Consider the following 21,619-nt stretch of genomic DNA (forward strand, 5'->3'; position numbering starts at 1 on the left):
AACTTCCATACTTGGAGATACATGGTATGGTTTTGAAATTTACGTAGCTTTTGTGTGACGGTTGGCGCCATTTTACATCCGTGACTTTATTTCTGATATTGTAATTGTTTATTTTTGACGAATTTATTAGGCTGATTGTGGTATCAACCGTAATTTGTTCTTTAGTAATAACATTTGCACTGTACGTTTAACTACAAAACTGCCATTAATCGTTCTCAATAGCTCACCTACATTAGTTTTTAACTGGCAACAATAAATTCAAAACAAATAAGTCAAAGGAAATAATTTATAACAAATAGGTCATAACAAGTAAGTCAATGTCCCTCCAAGGCTTCCGTAAGTTTTGGTTATTTACTTCCTGTTTAAACCGAAAATAATATTATATGACACTTATGACCAAAGATATTATTTCATAATTTTTTTATTTCACAGCCATCATTTTTTTCTAAACATTGCTGAAACAAAGGTATGTTTTCATGTTTTTTTATCTGTAGTTTTCATATTTATTTTTAACTTGTGACGTTGACAATTGATGGAAATATTGCAAAATAATGTGTGTTGGCCTCTGTCAAATTGTTACCTTGTTTACAAGGATTGTCCTAAAAATCATAATGTTTGTTACATTTATTAAGTATTAAACCAAACCTAACATTTTTGAAAGTAATACTTTATTCAATATTCAGTAATATATAGAAATTTAAGATGAAAATCTTTATAGTAAAGTATTATGACGATTTAAAGGTGTGCCGATATGGTCTGTCGTCACACACAAACAAAATGTATAGTCTTGATTATATCAGATAAGTGCATATTAAAAACACCAAGCAGATATCTTAAGTAATTTAAAGTTTGACGAAAATTGGGCAAGGTTGTATATCCAAAGACAAAAATTAGGAAAAGCTATTAATGTCTCTGGCAACACAACACAGGTAATATTACAAAAATTAAATATTTAAACTCAGATTTTAAGTTAGCAATTCAAAGTTCACAAAATATTATCTCACAAGGTAAAAGGTTTTACAATGGAAGGTGCAGAGGTCAAACACTTATTTATATGAATCTATAAATCCAAAGTTTATTTTTAAACTTTCATGAGTTATATCACTGCATATAAGGATATGTATTGAATGTTGAATGTATATGCATTCATGTAAAATATTAACTGGATTTTATTTCACTTTCCACCGGCTGCACAATCTTCATATATATAAGAAAGCAGTATAAAAAATAAATGTTTTCAGAAAAGGACACGCATCGAGGTTTTACTGAATATTTTAATGCAAGTCACCATCACGAAACGTACTTCCTAACACCCCCTTCCCCTTATTTTTAATATTAAAAACATGAAAAACAAAAAGAAAAAATGCCAATTCATTGTCACCATGACTTTCAGTACTTTTTATTCATGTCTGTTTCTACATACATGTAAATGCATAAACCTATATATGACATATATGTTAACTGAATTGTAAAAGGTACATATAGTCTGGGCATGTGAAAGGGAGACTGTGATGAGTAGATCGTACATGTATATCTACACATGCAGAAAACATGGATATATTTATAAACATAATCTAGATAACATATTTTAACCTATATTTTATATCCAAAATAAAAGGAAATTGGGCTGAACTTAATAACTTGAAATATTATTCATATTTATTGGTATACAGACATACATGTATAAATAACCTAATGGGAAAATTGTAGTAAACGAGTATGCAGTGAAAAAATATATTTATAACCATACAAATGTGAACAGGTACATGGGCATTTTGTATTCAAATTTGGTATAAAAAGAGGGCCCTGTAACAATTAACATGAAATTAACGCACCATCTTAAATATGACCTAGTTATAATGTCATTATAACAGCAATAGAATTTTCGAAATGCTGACTCTAATACGGTTCAACTTGTTTTAACAAACTGAAAAACGATACTGGATTTAGCTACTTCTGATAAAGCAAACATGATATGATAATATTTATCATAGAAATAGCTATAGAAGGTTTTAATCTACAATTTATTGCTAGTTAAGGAAACTCTTCCATTAATAATCAAAGTTGAGGAATATATCACACTTCCAACAAGAAAGTAAGTAAATGAGATTCAAAATAAAATTAAATGAAAGTGATTATTGTACGTGAAGTATGTAATATAAATGACCTGTTGGAGCAATAAAAATTTATAATCTCGAGCCATCCTTAAGGTCAAGATCTAGTAAATGACTTTAGAATAACTTTTCAGTGCTTAATCCATTATGACGTCATAATCACTTTCAACTTTCTTTTTCCCGTACTTTACGGCTCTAATAGAAATATGTAGAAAATAAAGTGTTTTCATGGAATTCAATTTGAAATCACATAAAAAGTAGTCCCGATACCTATCTTAAATTTAACATTATTTTAAAGTAGAGACTAAGAACATACAAATAACCGTTTTCAGAATAACTGTAGGCAATCTGGATACATTTTCCTTGCCTGAAATGGAAAAAACTCCCATTCTCAATACTGGTTTTCTTAATTTTTCATTGAAAATGACAGTTTAAAATATGGGTTTTCATCTTGTTTTTCTACAAATTATGCCCCGAAACACCTATTTTGACCAAGCTAATGTTATAAAGTATCAAAAAAGGAATTGATTTCTTAAATTTGAAAAATCTGTAGGCACCTTCCATTTACTAGATCTTGACCTTTTTAAAATGATATTTGGTTGTCCTCTCCCGACTAAGGTAAAATTATTGGGTCAGTAGGTAGGTGGGACATATTTTTTTCCAGAGATTTTCAACATAATTGTCGACGAGATCACAGGGAAAAAAAAACAAAAAAATATCATTTACTGGAATGTACGAAAACTTTTTTAGTCAGGCTAGTCGGGAGAGGCCAAGAAACATTTTTTTTAAAGATGGTTTCATACAGTCTGTTACCAAAACAAAAGGTCTGTAGAAGATTTTGTGTGTGTAAATTAAGGGCTGCATGTAATTTAAATACAAATGCAAAAGCATGTACCAACACAAATTCAAAAACTAGAGGTACTGAGAGCAAGGACCTTACTAAATAATACTCCCGTCTCCCATACTGTTAAAATGGAAAAGTCCATGTTTTCCTCTCGGATACCCGGAATAAGTTTCATATCCAAACGTCAAATATGAGATGCACAGCGGCATTATGATAACAATGATCTTAAGTGTTTCGGGACACTTAAAATATGTTTCCGATAAAAAATTAGGAGGAGCACATTGTCAATATGTATACATTTTTTTATTATGATCGATTAGCTAGGGTGTGTCCACGCGGTGGCTCGAACCTACAACCCTCAGATTCAAAATCCAACGCTCTTCCGACTGAGCTAGAGGGTTCACCCACTATTAACCCACTAGCTAGTGCTAGGAGCGTGGCACTACTATATACAACACATACCCATTTTAAAATCTGTTACACTATGTATGTTTTTATGCAGTGTGTAGAATTCCTTACATGTTATCATGTAGCTTTTTAGAATTCCTAGTGCTTAAGGGCGGAAATGAAATATTTCGTAGAATTCAAATAAAACAAGGGCAATGGGCGGCCAACAAAAAAAAATGCTCCAAAACAAATACAAAACCACATTTAGATATGGTTTTTAAATTAGCAATAATACTGTTCCGAGTTATAAGCATACAGGAATACTATGACCTAGGCATTAAGCACAATAATCAGCAAACAGATAAGTACATACATTGTTGAATATCAACAGATTATTTGAATCTATAAGTACGTATATATGTGAACAAAAATAAAAAAAAATAATAAAGAAAATAACCAGGAAGGAGTTAAGCCAAATTGAATTTAGAAATTATGGTTTGTGCTTTAGCATAATTATAATTTTAAAAGATTCAAAAAGGCCAAAAGATGTCGGCTAAAATGCCAGTAATTTTGAAAGGGAACTCTCATCAGGGGCTAGTCCCAAATTCCAAGCAGGTTTGTTTCGGTAATGAACTGGCCATTCATTCAAGCATGACAAACCTGTCCTCGCCATTTCCGGTAGATATGTATATATTTCCTAATGTTAACACAAGAAAGTGCATGTGTATAATATAAGTAAAATATCGTATCTAACACTTAATTAATTACGCTTGGCTAAAGTACTTACCTTTAGAAGGTATTGTTGCTTATTTTAAAACCATATCTAAAACTACTTCTTTTAAATTGGATTAAACAGTATTTTTTACAACATTTCCAGCTAAATAAAAACAAATAAGCAAATTAAGCTAAATTATTTAACTCCCCCTTCTCTTGTGTTTATGTTTAAACTAAATTTTAACACATATACACACCTACCAAATACGTATTTATTGAAACTATATTTAATCCCCCCTTCTCATTTCAATTCATATTAAATCTATAATTTATGTACAGCAATTTTCTCGCCACTCGTTCATTATGTATTTTTGTTTATATATACTGATGAGCCGTATGGCTTAAAGTTATTGAATTAAGAATTATATACAAAAACTATTGAACAACATCATTCCCCCTTTTTGTTACTATTTGCAATTTTCTCTATTCGTTATGTAAACATTTAGAACTATATACTAACTATACATCTATTAAATAAAAGAGGGATTATGCAACAAAATTATTATTATTTTTTGAAGATTTTATCCACTGGGCCATATCTTTCATAAATAATCGAGAATAAGTCAAAACATAACATCTTTGTAGTAAGTGCAATCGACCATGATTTTATCGACAATAGCTATCGATCGTGAAATTGTATATAGAGTTTTTAATTTTACTACCGTGTTGGACAGCTTGGCGACAGTCGCTTTTGCTTCATTTATTCATTTTTTAATACAACTTAAATGAAAAATATTTTCATCTGAAATATGAACACCCCAATTCTAATTGCTCAAAAGTAATGGTCAATGTTAAAATGTTTTTAAAATTTGACTAGACTCTAAAGTCAAACGGTCAAAATCGTTTTGCCACAAAAAGTAAACGCAGTACAGTAAAGGTGGAAAATGGATATATCGACTGCTTTTTAGATGAAAAGGACCTAATTTATAAGGATAGGCGTTTCTTTTTCGGACTTTATTGATATAGAACAAATGAAACGTGTTTCAAATCTACATGTTGAGAACATTTAGATATTTTTAGACTTTCAAGTGATATTGGAGTTACATGATTTTAACAAATACACTTGCAGTTCCGAGGTCACACATTAATGCCAATGTTTCAAGGGCATAACAAAGTTAAAAATCTTTGTCTAATTTGTAATTAATTTTATTATATGATTATTTATAGTCCCTATAAAATCTAACAAGTGCAAACAGTACAAAACACTACATATTTACCAGATGTGAGGCCGTATTCACAAAATGGTCAGTGCGCGTGCAGCGGCATCGTGGCGTCACAATCAACACCTAATACAGCGCTGTTAACATAGCGAAACTCGGAAAGAAAAACACGGTGATTTGGACATTTTTTTTTTATTTTCAAAGACGGTATCTCATAAATGAAAAACCGTTCACGGTAGCTCAGTCGGTAGAGCGCTCGCTCCGTGATCGGGAGGTCGTGAGTTCGTATCTCGGCCGCGACTGACCAAGTCAATAAAATGGGTAGCAACTGTTTCTTCGCCATGCGCTCGGCACTTTGTTCAAAGTGAAAGTTGAGGGTCCTTGAGATGAGACCTTAAAACCCGCGGCCCCGTGTCAGCGGCAGGCGTTGGCACGATAAAGATCCCTCACTGCTCAATGGCCCTGAGTGCCGAGTAAATGTCAAAGTTTGAAGCCCTTCACCGGCATACGGTGACGTCTCCATTTGAGTGAAAAATTCTCGAGAGGGGCGTTAAACAATATACAATCAATTAATCAATCATAAATGAAAATGGTGTGGTCATGCAGCCTTCACTGTCTTATCCATTCAAATTCGGACTATTTAATAAAACAAATATTGCCTCTTTCACTAAAAGAGTCCATAATTGTAGATGTATGTAAAATTACACGTTCCTTGTGAAAAATGCTGCGAACCTATAAAGATTTCATAATTTAATTTCCAAACTTACATTTCTAAGACAGTCACTGCAATTTGAATATTTTCTGGTCAACTACATCAAATGTTGGTATGATTAATTCATTTGCAAGATAAAACGAGGTTCGCAGCACTTTTCAAATATCTTAATGCTTTTTGAGTGGAAAAACTTGACAAGATACATTGAGGGTATGCCCTTATCAAACTGTTTTATTAGGTCCTTTCTATTACCTTTTGAATGAATTTACGTTCCATACACTAAAGTATCAGTTGTCTGCAGAATATACGAATGGTATATAACTAGAATAGTAAAATAGATATCGCATTCACAGTAACCGCCCTTTATATAACTGCAAATATTTCATTTGATAGCATATATATTTTTCATTGTTCAAAGTGTGGTTTCATAATTCTTTTACTGTGTACAATCTGCGTCCCTATTTATGAGATGATGTCACATTGACAAATGCATCGTGATCAGTTAATCGTTATATGTATATTTTGTTGTGTTAGATTAAACTGCATGTAATAGTAAGTTTTTGTATAGTCTACAGCTATCTAGTTATATAGTAAATGATTTCATTTTGTGGTATTTTAAAGACCTTCTGCTTCTGTCAAGGTCTCAAGATCGAATTTGGTGGTACCGAAAGGTATTGTCACAAGGAATATATTTTAAAAATATGCTAGCCATAATCCTACCGACTCAAACGTTATACACCAAGTTAACGTTTTTGAGGACAAAATACAAAGAAACAAAGAGACAATCTGACAGGGCACAAACAATATATCCCCCCAAAAAAGAATCTGTTTAAACAATACATGTATAAGTGGTTTTGTTTTTGTCAGCAGAAAAGTTTCCATAAATGTTGCTGGGTTGAATTTTGTTACCGTTCACGGTAGCTCAGTCGTTAGAGCAGTGAATTCGTAGCTTGGCCGCGACGTTGACTGGCCTGAGTAAAAAAAAAATGAGAGGCGACAGTTGCTGTGCACTTAAAGCAAAAGTTGCGGGACCTTCGGATAAGATCTAGACCTTAAAAACCAAGGTCCCGTGTCAGCACAGGCGTTGACACGATAAATATCTCCCAGTGCTCAATGGCCCTAAGTGCCGATTAAAGGTTTATATTTGAAGTCCTTCAAGGTTATACATGAGTGAAAAATTCTCAGATGAACGTAAAAAAACATTTAATCAAATCAATCAATCTAATCCAATTTTGTTCTTAATACCTGTTTACAGTAAAACTCGGTTTTAGCAAAATCACCGGGACCTATGAAATTTATTCGCTATATCTGTAATACACCATATCCTTATAAGAAATATATTAAACTTTAAAGCTAGGGATCCAGAATAACTTCGCTATATCCGTGAATTCGCAATATCCATGTTAGTTCTAAACGAGTTTTGCTGTATATCAGATAAACGGCTTACAATAAAAAAAAACACACACAAAAAAACAACGCAATATTTAACAATCAATTTTGGCAGTCTTTTTTAACACACCCAGTTTAGCTGCATTTAACAACCAATTAGACTGCAGACTATAATTATCATTCTGTTGATAAATTATGTTTACAGTTCTCAAATGTTTTCAAAGAAGAGTGGTCATCTTGTCAGTATTATGTCTGTCTTTATTCAGCGATGATTTAATTTTTTTTCGAGTTCAAAATAATTAACTGTTAGAAACTTACGAATCAAAGAGATCCTAGTACGTGACTAAGATCTAAGTGCTAGGTTAGCTGCTACGTTAGTAAAATATGGAAGGAAATGCAATTGTGTTCTATGACAGGAATAATCTTGTTTTTTTAAAATCAAATTTCATCATAGTTTTTGTAGCGCTTCATGCAAGTTACCGATATCAGAACTTCTCGTAAAAGGGAGAGAAATCAAAACTCAATATAAAAAACAATGAAAGAAGATACAGAAAATTGCAATTGTTTAAAATATGAACAAAGATTATATTTTGCAATAAAAAAAATAATCCCCCTACACCCCAGAAGAGATGTGTTTGTGAAACATTGATACCCCATATTGAAATATAGCGAATATTAAACTTTTTCTTAAATGCAATTTAAGTATATGGGTAATCAAAGTAAAGCCCTCATACAAGAAAAATCAATTTTTGAAGTGCAAAAAGATCGAATACCATTAATAAAAAACAAATATGGCTGTATGGCGAATTATGGCGAAAGAAAAGTTTTTGAAAGGTAGGTCAAAGTCCATAGTCAAAGGGTAAAATTTGTTGATTTCTAAGGAAAGGTCTGGTAACAAAGATTACATAAATAAAGTATGATAGCAATAGCCTATTGCTCAACAGTTTTGAGTATCAAAGTTTCTAAAAAGTAGGTCAAACTCCAAAGTCAAGGTCAAAGGGTCGAAGTTGTTGGTATCCAATAAAATTTAATATGAATAATGTTAATATTTAACAAAATTCGTGTTGGAAATGACACAAAAAATTCACAGTGAATTGAATGTCTCACATTTATTATTGAAGACGGATCGGTGATTCCGATAATTAATAGACTCATTTAACAATGATTGATTCACGGAACATACAAAGAATCCATGGGACACAAAAGAAGATTCAGAAGCATGCGTTTTCTTACACAACACCTTCAGCATTTTGCATATCTGTCTATCCATTTTCCGCCTTTTTTACAAAATTTTGCTCAAGAAATACTAACGAAATGTTTAATCCCGTTTCGTGATTTATGAATATTTGTCCATCTACTCCCACTTTGTTTGAACGAGTGTCTGTCGTTGTTTTAAGGAGAGGCTTGAATAAAATCCTTCCAAGTTCGAAACCTGCACTCAGTGCGTCGTGCCTTAAAATTTGTACATTTTCAGCTTCTTCTCTGAAACCACTTATCCAATTTTAACCAAATTTAGCATGAAGCATCTATTGGTAAATTATTAAGAAAGAGGTTTCTTCCAAAATTATAGTTTTAGGACCCCTGAGTCGGGGGTAATTTGGGTGGGATGGTAAAGTGCTTTGTAATCTGCTCTTTGGTATTACTCAACCATTTATGATGAATGAAATCAATAAAATTTCCATAATTTTGAAATTTGTGCCAACATAGACAGTGGTTCTTGTTGGGTGGGGTGCACAACTGATTATGCAGTGGAAATGCATTTTCTCTTTGTTACTCTTTTCTTCCTGATGGTATTAAGACAGCAAAATAAGTAAGCTAAGTAGCTTTTTTCTTTTAGATTTAGGTATGGGAAAGAGGATAAGCAGACTAACTTCACGTAAATTGGAAACAACGGAATCTACTCCAATTTTAAAGGAACAGTTTACAAAAATAGAAGATCAAGATGAAGGTGACATTTCAATATTTTATGAATATCCTTTTTGAAAAATAAAATAGTAGCTTTAAATAAAGAAAACCATTACTGCAAACGAAAACAGCTGCAGATCTGTAGCTTGTTGCTCTATAAATTGGTGGTGGACAACAAGAAAGCAGAATGCCACTCAATGAAAAAAATGTATATCTGTTGGGCACACAATAGTGTGGTGTGTCTCAATTTATTTTTCTGTATATATAACATGTCATCTCAAAATATAACAAACCGTGTGTACCTAAAGCTCTAGTCACACTGTCGCGATTTATCACGAATTTAAAAATAGAACAACAAATCGTAATTTATCGTAGTTGTAGTCTTACAATATTTTTCATAATTGCATTGAATTGCCATACCCAGCATTTTTTAAGCATGTTCAAAACATTAGTGGACACTGAACGATTTTTATTATCTTTAGTATTAAGAAAATTCGGCCAAACGCACTTTAAACGTAAATGGTACATAGAGCTTTGTTGTGGAAGTAGAGAGAAAAATATAAGAACACATGCCTAATTGTTTCTTTATGTACAGTATACATAGAATTTTATGAGAAACGATGCATTTTTTCCCGCAATAAACATACTCTTATTTTCAATGGTCGGAAATCAAATCTGCAGCTAAAACCAAAACTTACGGACCCCTTTTCACAAGTGCAAAATGGTTTTTGGACATTGAGAAATATATTTTCTGGTCTGGTCCGATTTATAGAGGAAAACGTTTAATAGCAAATCATTATTATTTGGTCTGTTTTTAACCTATTTCGAGTATGCTGAATCCGAAAAAAAATACATATGCTGGGCTTCATGAAAATTTTGTTTAAAAGGTAAAAATGACGATTCAAAATGGCGGACATTCATTTTTCTAATTTCTCATAATATTGTTCTAAAAGAAGTAATGATGTGTCAATATCTTACTTAGTGTAATGCAACTATTATGATAATTATAGAATGTAAACATTATTACATGTACGTAAACTCAGTTTCTTAGATCGTTTCTACACTTAATTTGAATTCTCTCTGATTTATTTGTCTGTTGTCACTATATTCTGCTTTATTCAATATTTTACATTTCCGAGTATCCAAACATTGCAGACCTGTATTTTTTCTTCTGCATATCACTATTCTAAAACTGAATGATGGTGAACCTATCACTTGCACTTTAAATTTTCGGAAAAATCTCCGCAAATGGTCCATTCATAAGGTTTCAGAAAACAACCAAGAACATTAATCCCCTCTCATTGGTCTTAGTGATATGAGAATACCAATAACGGTACATATCTGTATCATGCACTGATACTTCCTGGCATTGTGATCGTTTTGCATGCATATAAAAAGAACAGAAAGCGTAATTTCTAATGTTGATGCACTTAAATGGTCACAGTGTATTTGTTACGACTTAGAATTCGGCACTTTGAGTATCTGTAAGAAATTCAAGTGTTTCTGCATGCTTTTTAATCGCTATTTTGAGTTATTTAACACATTTCAAATTTAAACGACCAAAATTTTCTATATAAAATTATAATAAATTAGTGTTTATTTTCATTTTTATAGTTCCACAGTCCCAATAAGATATTCATGAATGTTTTCTTCTATTTAAACGACATTTAGCAATATTTTGAAAGAAAAATGAATATTTGACATTTTGATTTTACATCTCTCAGTTGCACCATCATTTAGTTGTAAAATATTGATATGCAGATGAAAAATACAAATCTGCAGTATATGAATATTTGCATTATTAAAATTCTGAACAAAGCAGAATATTGGATGAAGCATATGGAGATAACGAACAGTATTCAACATCATAGTCAGTAAAACAATATAAATAGAGCAGACCAAACACAGACCACCAAACAAAACATCAGATCAGGTGTAATAAAGGAGTGAGCATCCCCTGCTGACCGGTTAACACAAATAAATCAGAGAAAATTCGAAGTTTATAAACGACTAAATTTTCTACATAATGTCAGCTTTCTTTTATTATTGTTATAGTTGCATTATGCTAAGTGAGATATTCAAAATGAAATTCTTCCGCTTTGATCGTTTTGGAATATTCGAGTGTAAATGCAAATATTTTAATTTGTTTTCTCTATGATTACTCTTTGAAAGTTAGTTGAGCTGATTTAAAATGTTCAATTTTTCAATTTTATGTTGTGATACGATCTTTTGAAATTTTGTACATTTAACTTTTGTCTTAAATGTCTATTTTCAATTAATCATTTCCCAAGAACTAATCATATTTACATGAGATATACATGTAATTTGTGAAAATTCGTTTTTACAGATTTTGAGTCTTCAAAGGGTAAGTATAAAGGTGTATGTGGTTTTTTTTAATGTTGATTAATAAAAAGGAGGATATATGCCTCTATTTCCCATAATCATCTACAATTATCTGAATTTAAATAATAATAAAACAAATTGCTTGTCCGAACATTATATATAGATATACACAGTGTTTCATCATACTTATTTAGGAGAGAGAGAGAGAGAGAGAGAGAGAGAGAGAGAGAGAGAGAGAGAGAGAGAGGTTTTAACTAGATAAACACTTGAGATTCATGCAAGCTATTCGAAGATTTGTATGATAAATTATTACATCATTCAATGTCCCATATTGATGTAAAATACTTGTTTGCATACAACTATATCTATACTTGCTTAAATATATTCTTACTCACTCAAATGTATTAACATACGAGTGGTGATCAAAAAGTTCGCGAACTATCTCTATATCTACAAAACCACAATTCAGATTAGAATGAAATTTGTTACACACATAACCATACACAAGTTCTATAAATAGCATATGCTGAGTAAAGTTTTGCACCTTTTTGTGACGTCACATTGTGAAAATGACGTCACTATGTTGGTCACTTGTGGTTGTCTCAGTCGTATTCGTTCAACAATCAACTGTACAATTTATCGTATATCTTAGAAATCCCTTTGGGGTAGCATGAAGAAGGATATGGATATAACAAACAGTATTCAATCTCAAAGTCCATAAAATAAAACAAAATAAGAGCAGAGCAAACACGGATCCCCGAAACATCAGAGGTGGAATCAGGTGCCATGAAGGAGTGAGCATCCCCTGCTGACCGGTCACACCCGCCGTGTGCTCCTTGTCATGATTTGGAAAAAACGGAAACATCTGTCGTCAATTCAGTGTATAAATAATGGACTGACAATTGCTATGAAAAACGTCAGTCAGCATTTGACTCAATGAAAAATTGTATATTTGCTGACAAGGTCATTGTATCGACCATAGAACTTACGAAATGATGAATTTAAACGAGACTGCTGATATTCTTGTTTCGTCAACTTGTTAGTCATTAACCTACTCTGCTCCTGTGTATCGAATCAACTGAGATATATACACCCCGTATACAGGTAATGAAGATATATTGCTGCATAAGTAAGGGAAGTTGACGATAAAAAAGTTAGAGTCATCTCACTTATCATATAGCTTGGTTGTTAGATTACCATTAATGTTCCTTTCAAGTAAAGGTACATTATTAAATCTGGAATTTTTCCATAAATTCCAAGGACTGGAAATGAAAGGATCGCATGGATACAGATGATCCAGGTGGTTGTCGGGGGGGGGGGGTTATGCCAAACCAGGTTTTATAGAAAATAAACTTGTTTTCCATTTTTGATAAAAGTATCATCTCCTGTAATCATTTCTTCAAGAAATGTCAAACACGTTAGTTACTACGATATAGCATAGTTTTTGTGTAATCTGTTGTCAAGATGAATGTATCTCTCTTTTTTTTAATGACAAATATTCTTTCTATTCATCTTGAGAACAGTTAACATAAAAAATATTCCTTAGCCTAGCAATTAATGTTTTCAACATTTTGTAAACATTTTTGTGATAATAAAACATGTACCCATTTCTGATTATGAATGAAATAGTCTATTTATGTATATCTTTATAAAGTATAAGATTTTTTTTAGAAATGATTTTGTATATACATGCATACTCATAAAGAATTACTCAAAATGAAAAAGAAATCCGGTAAGTTTCCAAATGTATCTTACTAAAGGTCTGAGCCTAAAAAATTGTGGCAACCACTCAAGAACATAGGATAAAAATATAAACAAAAAAAAAGTAGTGAAATATTGTTTTAAACATAGATGGTATAGTACAACATGAAGGTAAAACTTTAGCAGATTGTTTAACTGTTTTTTTTTTTTCAAAACTATTGTTTTAAAACTTGTAAGCAGGTTACTTAGTCCTTCGTATGTTTTCTGTCACCTCAAGGGCTTTTAGACAGTTTTAAGAAGATTGAAACATAGAAAACAAAACTTTTGTACTTCAACCTGTGTCTGAAGATTTTATATACAAAGAACTAAAAAGTTTGAATGTTAAAAAAAGTGCTGGTTTAGATAATATACCAGCAAGGTTTTAAAAAGATGGTGCTTTTTATATTAAAGAACTTATAATGTCCGTTGTAAACAAATATATAACCACCGGTACTGTACCAGATGATTTTAAAATTGCAAGAGTCAAACCTCTGTTCAAGAAGGTAAATTCCCTTATAGTGGGAAATTATAGGCCAGTCAGTATATTATGTATAGTATCAAAGAGTTTGGAAAAATGTGTCCATGTTCAACTTTTAGATTTTTTACACAATAATCACTTGTTTTATTCTTACCAATCAGGTTTTAGAAACAAATTTTCAACAGATACTTGTTTAATACATACATGTATGTTAGATTTTATCAAAAGTAATACATCCAAAGGGCTTTTTACAGGTTTGGTTATGTTCGATTTTCGAAAAGCTTTTGACACTGTCGACCATACAATTTTATGTGATAATTTATAAGTTTTAGGAGTTTTATCCACTGAGTGGTTTAAACTTTATCTGTCTTGTAGACAACAACAAGTTCATGTCAACAATACTTCATCAGACTGTAAAACTGTAAATTGTGGTGTTCCTCAAGGCAGCATCTTTTTTTTTAAATATATGTCAACGATATGACTGTCAGTATTAATGATGACTTAGATTAATTTTATATGCGGATGGCAGTAAAACTTTTTATGCTCACAGATATCCTGTTATTATTGCTAAAAAAAACTGGGCATTGTTCTTGACAAATGTTCTTCTTGGTTTGTTGACAATAGATTGTCATTCCATCTAGGTAAGACAGAATCTATTTTATTTGGTCCTCCAAGAAAACTTTTAAAAATCACAGATTTTAAAATTGTGTGTAATGGTCACATTATTAAAGGTTCGGACAGTGTTAAGTATTTAGGAATCTGTATTAACAAGTTTCTTTCATGTGAAAATATTGTTTTAAGTATCATACAAATAGTTAATGCTAGACTTTAGTTTTTATATAGAAATGCATCCTGTCTGATTACAAAGTCTAGAATGACCCTATGTTCTGCCTTGATACAGTGTTATTTAGACTATGCCTGTTACTCTTGGTATTGTGGAATAAACAAGCAACTTAAACACAGATTACAAGTAACCCAGAACAAAATAGTAAGGTTCATTTTAAACCTTAGTCCTAGAGAGAGCATTTCTAACAATATTTTAAACTCCCTAAATATGTAAAGAGTGGATGATAGAGCTAAACAATTAAGATCAAATCATGTTTTTAACATATATCATGGTAATGCACCAGCTTATCTCCATGATCATTTTGTATTCAATAAGAATATCATAAGAAGTGCAACAAATAAGAATTTAATTATATCAAAGATATTAGGGAAAGAGTCTTCATGTTTTTTATATAATGCTATTAAAGATTGGAAAACTTTGCCACTGGAGATCAAAGATGTGAAAACAGAACAAAGTTTTAAGAAAACTGTAAGATCTTTTTTTTCTACAAATGCTAGTGTAACTACATAAAAAGCTTGTCTAATTTTATAGTTTATTTACTATTTTAGTATTATAAGCATTTTGTGATAATTATAAAGATTAAAATGTGCCACTGTAAACATGTCATTTTTCAAAGCATTATACAGTGGACCCTCATTTATCCGGACACTTTGGTTCCCAGTCAATTTGTCCGGATATGTGAAGCATCCGGATATCTGAATCACCAGTTAAACAAGATAGAATAACATTTAAAAATTTCGTTCCGGTGAAAAATCGTCCGGATACTGAAGCATCCGGATATCTGGCGTCCGGATATCTGAAGGTCCACTGTACTATACTTTTAAAAGTACCTGCCTAAATTGCAATGTTTATGTAATTTTGTTATTTTTGATTACTAAAAAGGCTGTTATTTGAAGAACACATTGGAAATAAGCTTTTTTAATGAGGCTTTTATGGGCTATCCTTAGGTAATATCTATTATCTGTATGTCATGCAATTTATTTGATAATAATTACATGTATATGTTAAATTACATTTTCTCTAAGTAGCATAGTGCTGAAATAATGTGTGTGTTTTTTCTAGTAGTAAGATAGTCTGTAATGTTTTAATATATGAACCATGACATTCTGTGATATTTTTACCTGAATAAAATGAAATTGAAAAAATTGTAATTAAACCTGAATCTCAGTTCCATTAAATACCAAATTGTAGCAACCCAATGCTCTTTAAAAAATTATTCTAACCTATGTACAAATGAATGACCAATAACTAGAATGCGATGAACCATGATTATGAATTGCTAAAATGTATTCAGACAGATAGAGAAATGATATAAATGACCTGTACCTTCTGAGCTGTTTCTAAATAATACTTAAGAATTGAAGAAATACTGGTATCGCGAAAATTGAATTCTTGTAAATATTTAGGTGCGTCCAGCAGCTAAATAAACAAAGAAGTAAATAATTGAGATTCTTCTGATCAAGATGATATTTCAGTATAGGTAAACTTCGATCTGATTGGATAATAAGCGTTTTTGATTAACCATTGCTATTGCATACACAGTTTCTCTGCCATGCCAGGTTGCAAATTCCAGCTGTTGACTTGTGTAATTATCTACCTTTTTTTTCTTTCAGTTTCATGTTTTCCATGTCGTAAGTATAAATATTATATCTTATTTTTTATATGAAAAAAATTATACCTTTTCAATAAGTACTTAATATATATTTTAAAATCAAATTCTATGAATAATAACATTCAGAAACACTCTTCTCACTATACAAAATGTTGCTTGAAAGATTTTCCAAAAGAAATGTATTTTATGAGTATAATACAAACAATTAAAACATAGTTTGCAGGGCAAAATTAGACATAAAAGCTCAACCTGGCAAATTTTGAAAGAGATAATAAACATGTATGTGATTAAAAATTATCTCTCTTGTCGGAGTATCGAAGGACCTTTGAATAACAAGGTGTTCGCTGTTTCGACAAAAGTATATATAACCATGCATAAAGTGCTAAATATTATTATAATTATGAACACATGATAGGATCATTTAATTATCAAATACCTGTTGTAACACTTAATTTTACTGTAGACTCAGTGCAATCACGTGACGTCGTGATCCTACTTTCCGAACCAACATACTGTGGTTTTCTGAATTCATATAACACTGTATAACCATTCTTTGAAACTGATAACGTAGTACGCAAAAACATGACGTTATTTTTCTTGCGCGTTAAAAATTCCATTGCTATTTTGCATTGTTTTATCGACGAATATTATACGATTGATCTCGAAAGTTTTATTTACTATATTTAGCTAGTTATAAGGAGGTATATAAAAAAATCATTATTTTAACAGTAACGTGATCCGAAAAGCCGTATCACGTCTCGCTGACAGGCGCGGATCATCAGATCAAATTCAACTCTTTGCTTCTGATCTGATGATCTGCGCCTGTCAACTCGACTTGATACGTCCTTTGGATCAAGTTACTGTTATAATAATATATATGTATCAAGTGTTCTTTATCTAGGCTTTATAGCTATAGTCCTCGGAACATGTACAAAAATATTTGAAGGATTGTCCCTAATTTTGCTACGAAATTAAGGGTGTGACAGGATGATATCTAGTATCATTACTCTGACTTAGATTTGCTGCATCATTTCCTTAGTTCACATATCGTGACTCTAAAAACTGAACAAGTTGGATTCAATGTAAATTACCACTAAAAAATTAGCACTTGCTTTATTACCTTCATTGTAAGTTTTGTTGAAGTTTTATGAGAATTTTTATGACATCGTCAATCAAGCCGTATATAAAACAATGTTTGCTTGCCCTTTGGTCGGTAGGAAGTTGGGGAGATTTTTATTTCACGTCTTTGGTGACATGAAGAATAAAATAAAACAATACCCTGTCCTGGAATGTAAAAAAACAGTATTAAGCGGGCCATTTTTGTCAATTGATCGAAAGAGTACAGGCAACATTTTTAAAAGATGTTCTGGCATTGAATTAAAAAAAAGAAGGAACTAATGAATTAGCTATCTAGTAAGGGATATAATTTTCTTTCGAGGATTGAGAATTTCTTTGAACTCACCACTGTGGAGAGGCATTAAAAATTTGCTTGCTATGTTCATATCTGCTACTTTTGATATAAATATAAAGCTCGTAGCATTGTGAAGAGTTATGTGTTTAAACACGTTATTGTCTGGAGTTGAAGCTTTAATAACAATACATAATATTTTGAATATCCATTTCAGTTCCCCGGCCTTCACGATGTAAGTATCAGTTGATTAAGCTTATTTACTATGAATTTACTATGAATTTTTAATGTAAGTGTTAATTGCTGATTTATCTTCATTTCACATGTTAACGAAATACGTAGCATGCTTTACTTATATTCCTCACATCTTAGTTCATTATATGATTTCAATTACTTTCCCAATTTATATTTTCTGTGGCCTTTTTATATATAAAAAGCGTCGGAATATATTTTAAAGATATTCTCTATTCATGCATGATAATTATTTTTCATGTATAAATAGAACGATTTTTTTTTTTCAATTTGAGAAAGTGGCATGTGTATTTTGTTTAGACAGAAGCTTTTGAGGTCGTTACTAATCACAAAATTTAATTTCCTGAATAAAATAGGTACACAAAAGACAACAAAGACCTCAAAGGACTATTTATGATAATAAAAAAAATGGCCCCGAAAAATCTTAATTTTAGAATGATATTCAGTTATATTCGACTGTTTACACTATTTTCTAAAGGAGAATAAGCAAAGAAAAAAGTTATTTCGAGGCTTTTCTGCATAAATCATAGAAAAGTAATATAAAAATGACGAAATTTTATTTAGATTAATTATCATATTTATCTATTCAATTTATATTCACACTTTACAATTTACAGAATTATTATGCAACATACACTTAATGTTCACGTCATAGAAAAATGATGTACCATTTACCCGCAAGCATTTTATAGCTTTGTACAAGTTTCTAAAGTTTAGCGTAAGAAGGAAATGGAGATAAAGAACAGTATTCAATATATCAAAGTTCAAAAAAACAATACAAATAGGAGCAGAGCAAACACGGACCTCCGAAACATCAGAGGTAAGATCAGGTGCCATGGATGAATGAACATACCCTGCTGACAGGTCACACCCGCAGTGTGCTCATTGTCATGATCGTGAAATAACGGAAAAATCCGTCGTCAATTCAGTGTATAAATAATGGACTAACAATTGATATGAAAAACGTCAGTCAGCATGTGACTCAATGATAAATTGTATTTGGTGACAAGGTCATTTTATCGACCATAGAACTTACGAAATGAAGACTTTAAACGAGACTGCTGCTATTCTTGTTTCATCAACTTGCTTTTCATTAATCTACCTCGATTAAGAAATTGTTCATACGTAGAGCATGCTCTTGCGTATCGAATCAACTGTGATATATACACTCTGTAAATAATATAATGGCAAAATATTCAGATAAGAAAATAACTTTTCCTATTTTAACAGAATTAAGCAAGTATAGAAATGAGGAATTAGCAATAAATGGAAGAGTAAATAAACTTTTTAAAGTGCGAAATACATGCGAGGTACATGTGTGGTTTTGCGTTAGAAAAAGTAAATGGTATTTGTTAAAATGCGTGACTGCGGGGAAGGGAATGAAAGCAAATTTTCATAATTTTTTAAAGAACAGAAAATTTTCAGAACACAATACAAACCAAATTGTACCTTCTTCTTTCACTAAATAAAACCTTGAACCAGAGTTTTTAGTTTCTATACAATTGGGTTATTCCAAAAGTAGCCTTCCTGTTTCTAAATACACTGTAGCAAAGTTTTTTTCCTTACACTTAAAACAGATTTCATGAAAACCAACTGTTCTTTCTCCAAAATGAAGAAAAAATATTTTGAGCATGTTCAGCATTTCTTATTTTGTGCTATATTTGTTTTTATTTGGAAGAAAAATATAAGGTTTACATGTGTGTTGAAATTAAAGATAAAGGTATTGTACTCTGAAGCATTTTTAAATTTCGTATATGACAAAATGTTGGAGAGTTATGTCGATTCATTAAGTACACTACATAAAGCCAAACCCGTACTTTGATAATTGCTTACTAATATGTACAAGAGCATTATGCTTGAATAAAGTTGTAATACCTAATTCCGAAAACATTAAAATATTAATGAATTCGCTTATTTGCAATATTTTGAATTTGGTTCATTGGTCCAAAAATTGAGGGGAACTGTATATACATATGAAATTAACGTGGAAGGAAGAAAGGGTACACACAACAGGAGTACCATCAGAACATGTCGATTTTGGTACAAAAGTAGAAATACCGGTACTCGAGTGTACTTAAGAATTCAAAAATTATGATTAGACCTATTTCGTATCATGAAATGCTTACATGTGAATTTACTATGTCGATTCCTTTGTTCAAAGTTGTGACACAAAATACTGCACAGTTTGATTCAATGAAGGATGTAAATCATAACTAAAAAAAAGTTAAAACACTTGCTCCAATAGCTAAATGGGGATTTTTTCATCTTTAAGGGATTTCTCACGGCATCCTCAATTGTACTGAGATTTTTAGAAATAACAGGAACGAAAGAATAAGCTAACTAGTAATTATAAGGGCCATCATTTTCTTACGGGAATTAAGTCATCATTGTACAGTGGATTTACATCTTTTGGTTAATTAGTTCATACTTCCTGACCTTGATCTACATAAATATTTTGTAGTGTAAAAGTCAATGATATGCACAAAACATGTTGTCGTCTGTAAATGTAAAATGTGTAAGTTCTCCTTGTATCTCTTCCTTCAAAATACAACATCTATCGTAATTTATTTATTCAATTGCTCCAAAAAAGCTTTGTACATCCAAATGCATTATGGCAATGCTTTAATTATTCAACATTATATATTTAATATCTACATGTTTTTCAGTTCTCTGGCTTTCACAATGTGTAGTTGTGGAAAAAACCTTATTTACTAAGGAATGTAAAATGTAAATTGCTGATTCTCTCTACGTTTTTATGTCACGGAAATAGAGAGCTTGCTTTACCTATTTACATAACATCTAACTTTTTAAAAGAATTATAATAAGGTTCCCCAATTTATACAGTACCCGCATCGTTATTCTTTACAGGATACACGATACGATAGGATACACGCACCACAAGATGAAACACACCCTTTAAGCTTGGTTTAATGATGGCTTATAGATCCTTAATGTTGGTTTAATGGTTGTCTTTAAGTCACCATTAAGTCACCATAAAGCGACTTTAAGTAACATTTACACCACCATTTAGTTACCATTAAGCCATCTCAAGTCCCTAATGAGTGCTTAAATATAATTTAATGGTAGCTTAATGGTTGCTTAATTGTGGCTAACAAGTCCTTAATGGTAGCTTTTAGACCACCATTAAGTCACCAATAAGCTACCGTTAAGCTAGACTTACAGGTGCTTAATGTCCAAACTCCATAAAGCTAGCATTAAGCTACCATTAAACCACCATTAGGCCACCATTACGCAGTCGATATTACTGTTTTTATGGGTGAAAAATTATTATATTAGTGAAATGTCATCACAAATTATAAATGTCGAGTTCACACATATCCTGATTTGGTAAAAATAAGGAAAAGAACGAAATTCGAAATAAAAAAAAACCCGCACACGGGGAGCGAACTCATGACCCTTCGATTAGATGGCAGTCACCTCAACCATTGGGATAATGCCGCTCTTTATATAATTAAGAAAATATTATACATATATTTTGCACAAAATTTGTTTTGGACTTGTATTTATTTATTTTGTTGAACGTCTCCAAAGTCTTGGAATTGATTTATTAATCAAACTATAAACGTTTTTATTTATGGATCTTTTTAAAAGGCTTATGTCACATTAATATATCTAAACCGTTGAGTTCGGCTT

General features: G+C 31.4%; 1 long non-coding RNA gene across 1 annotated transcript; it reads left to right on the forward strand.

Annotated features, from left to right (window-relative positions):
* The first annotated feature begins 360 nt into the window (after positions 1-360).
* Positions 361-16,324, forward strand: LOC134280283 (uncharacterized). The gene is made up of 4 exons (XR_009994878.1): positions 361-466; positions 9,218-9,328; positions 11,633-11,650; positions 16,307-16,324. It is a non-coding gene; the product is annotated as an uncharacterized LOC134280283 (long non-coding RNA).
* Positions 16,325-21,619: the final 5,295 nt, after the last annotated feature.

The sequence above is a fragment of the Saccostrea cucullata genome, unplaced genomic scaffold, assembly GCF_032062105.1.
Source record: "Saccostrea cucullata isolate Sc308-1 unplaced genomic scaffold, CSIRO_AGI_Scuc_v1 ctg518, whole genome shotgun sequence".
In the NCBI taxonomy this organism is placed as follows: domain Eukaryota; kingdom Metazoa; phylum Mollusca; class Bivalvia; order Ostreida; family Ostreidae; genus Saccostrea; species Saccostrea cuccullata.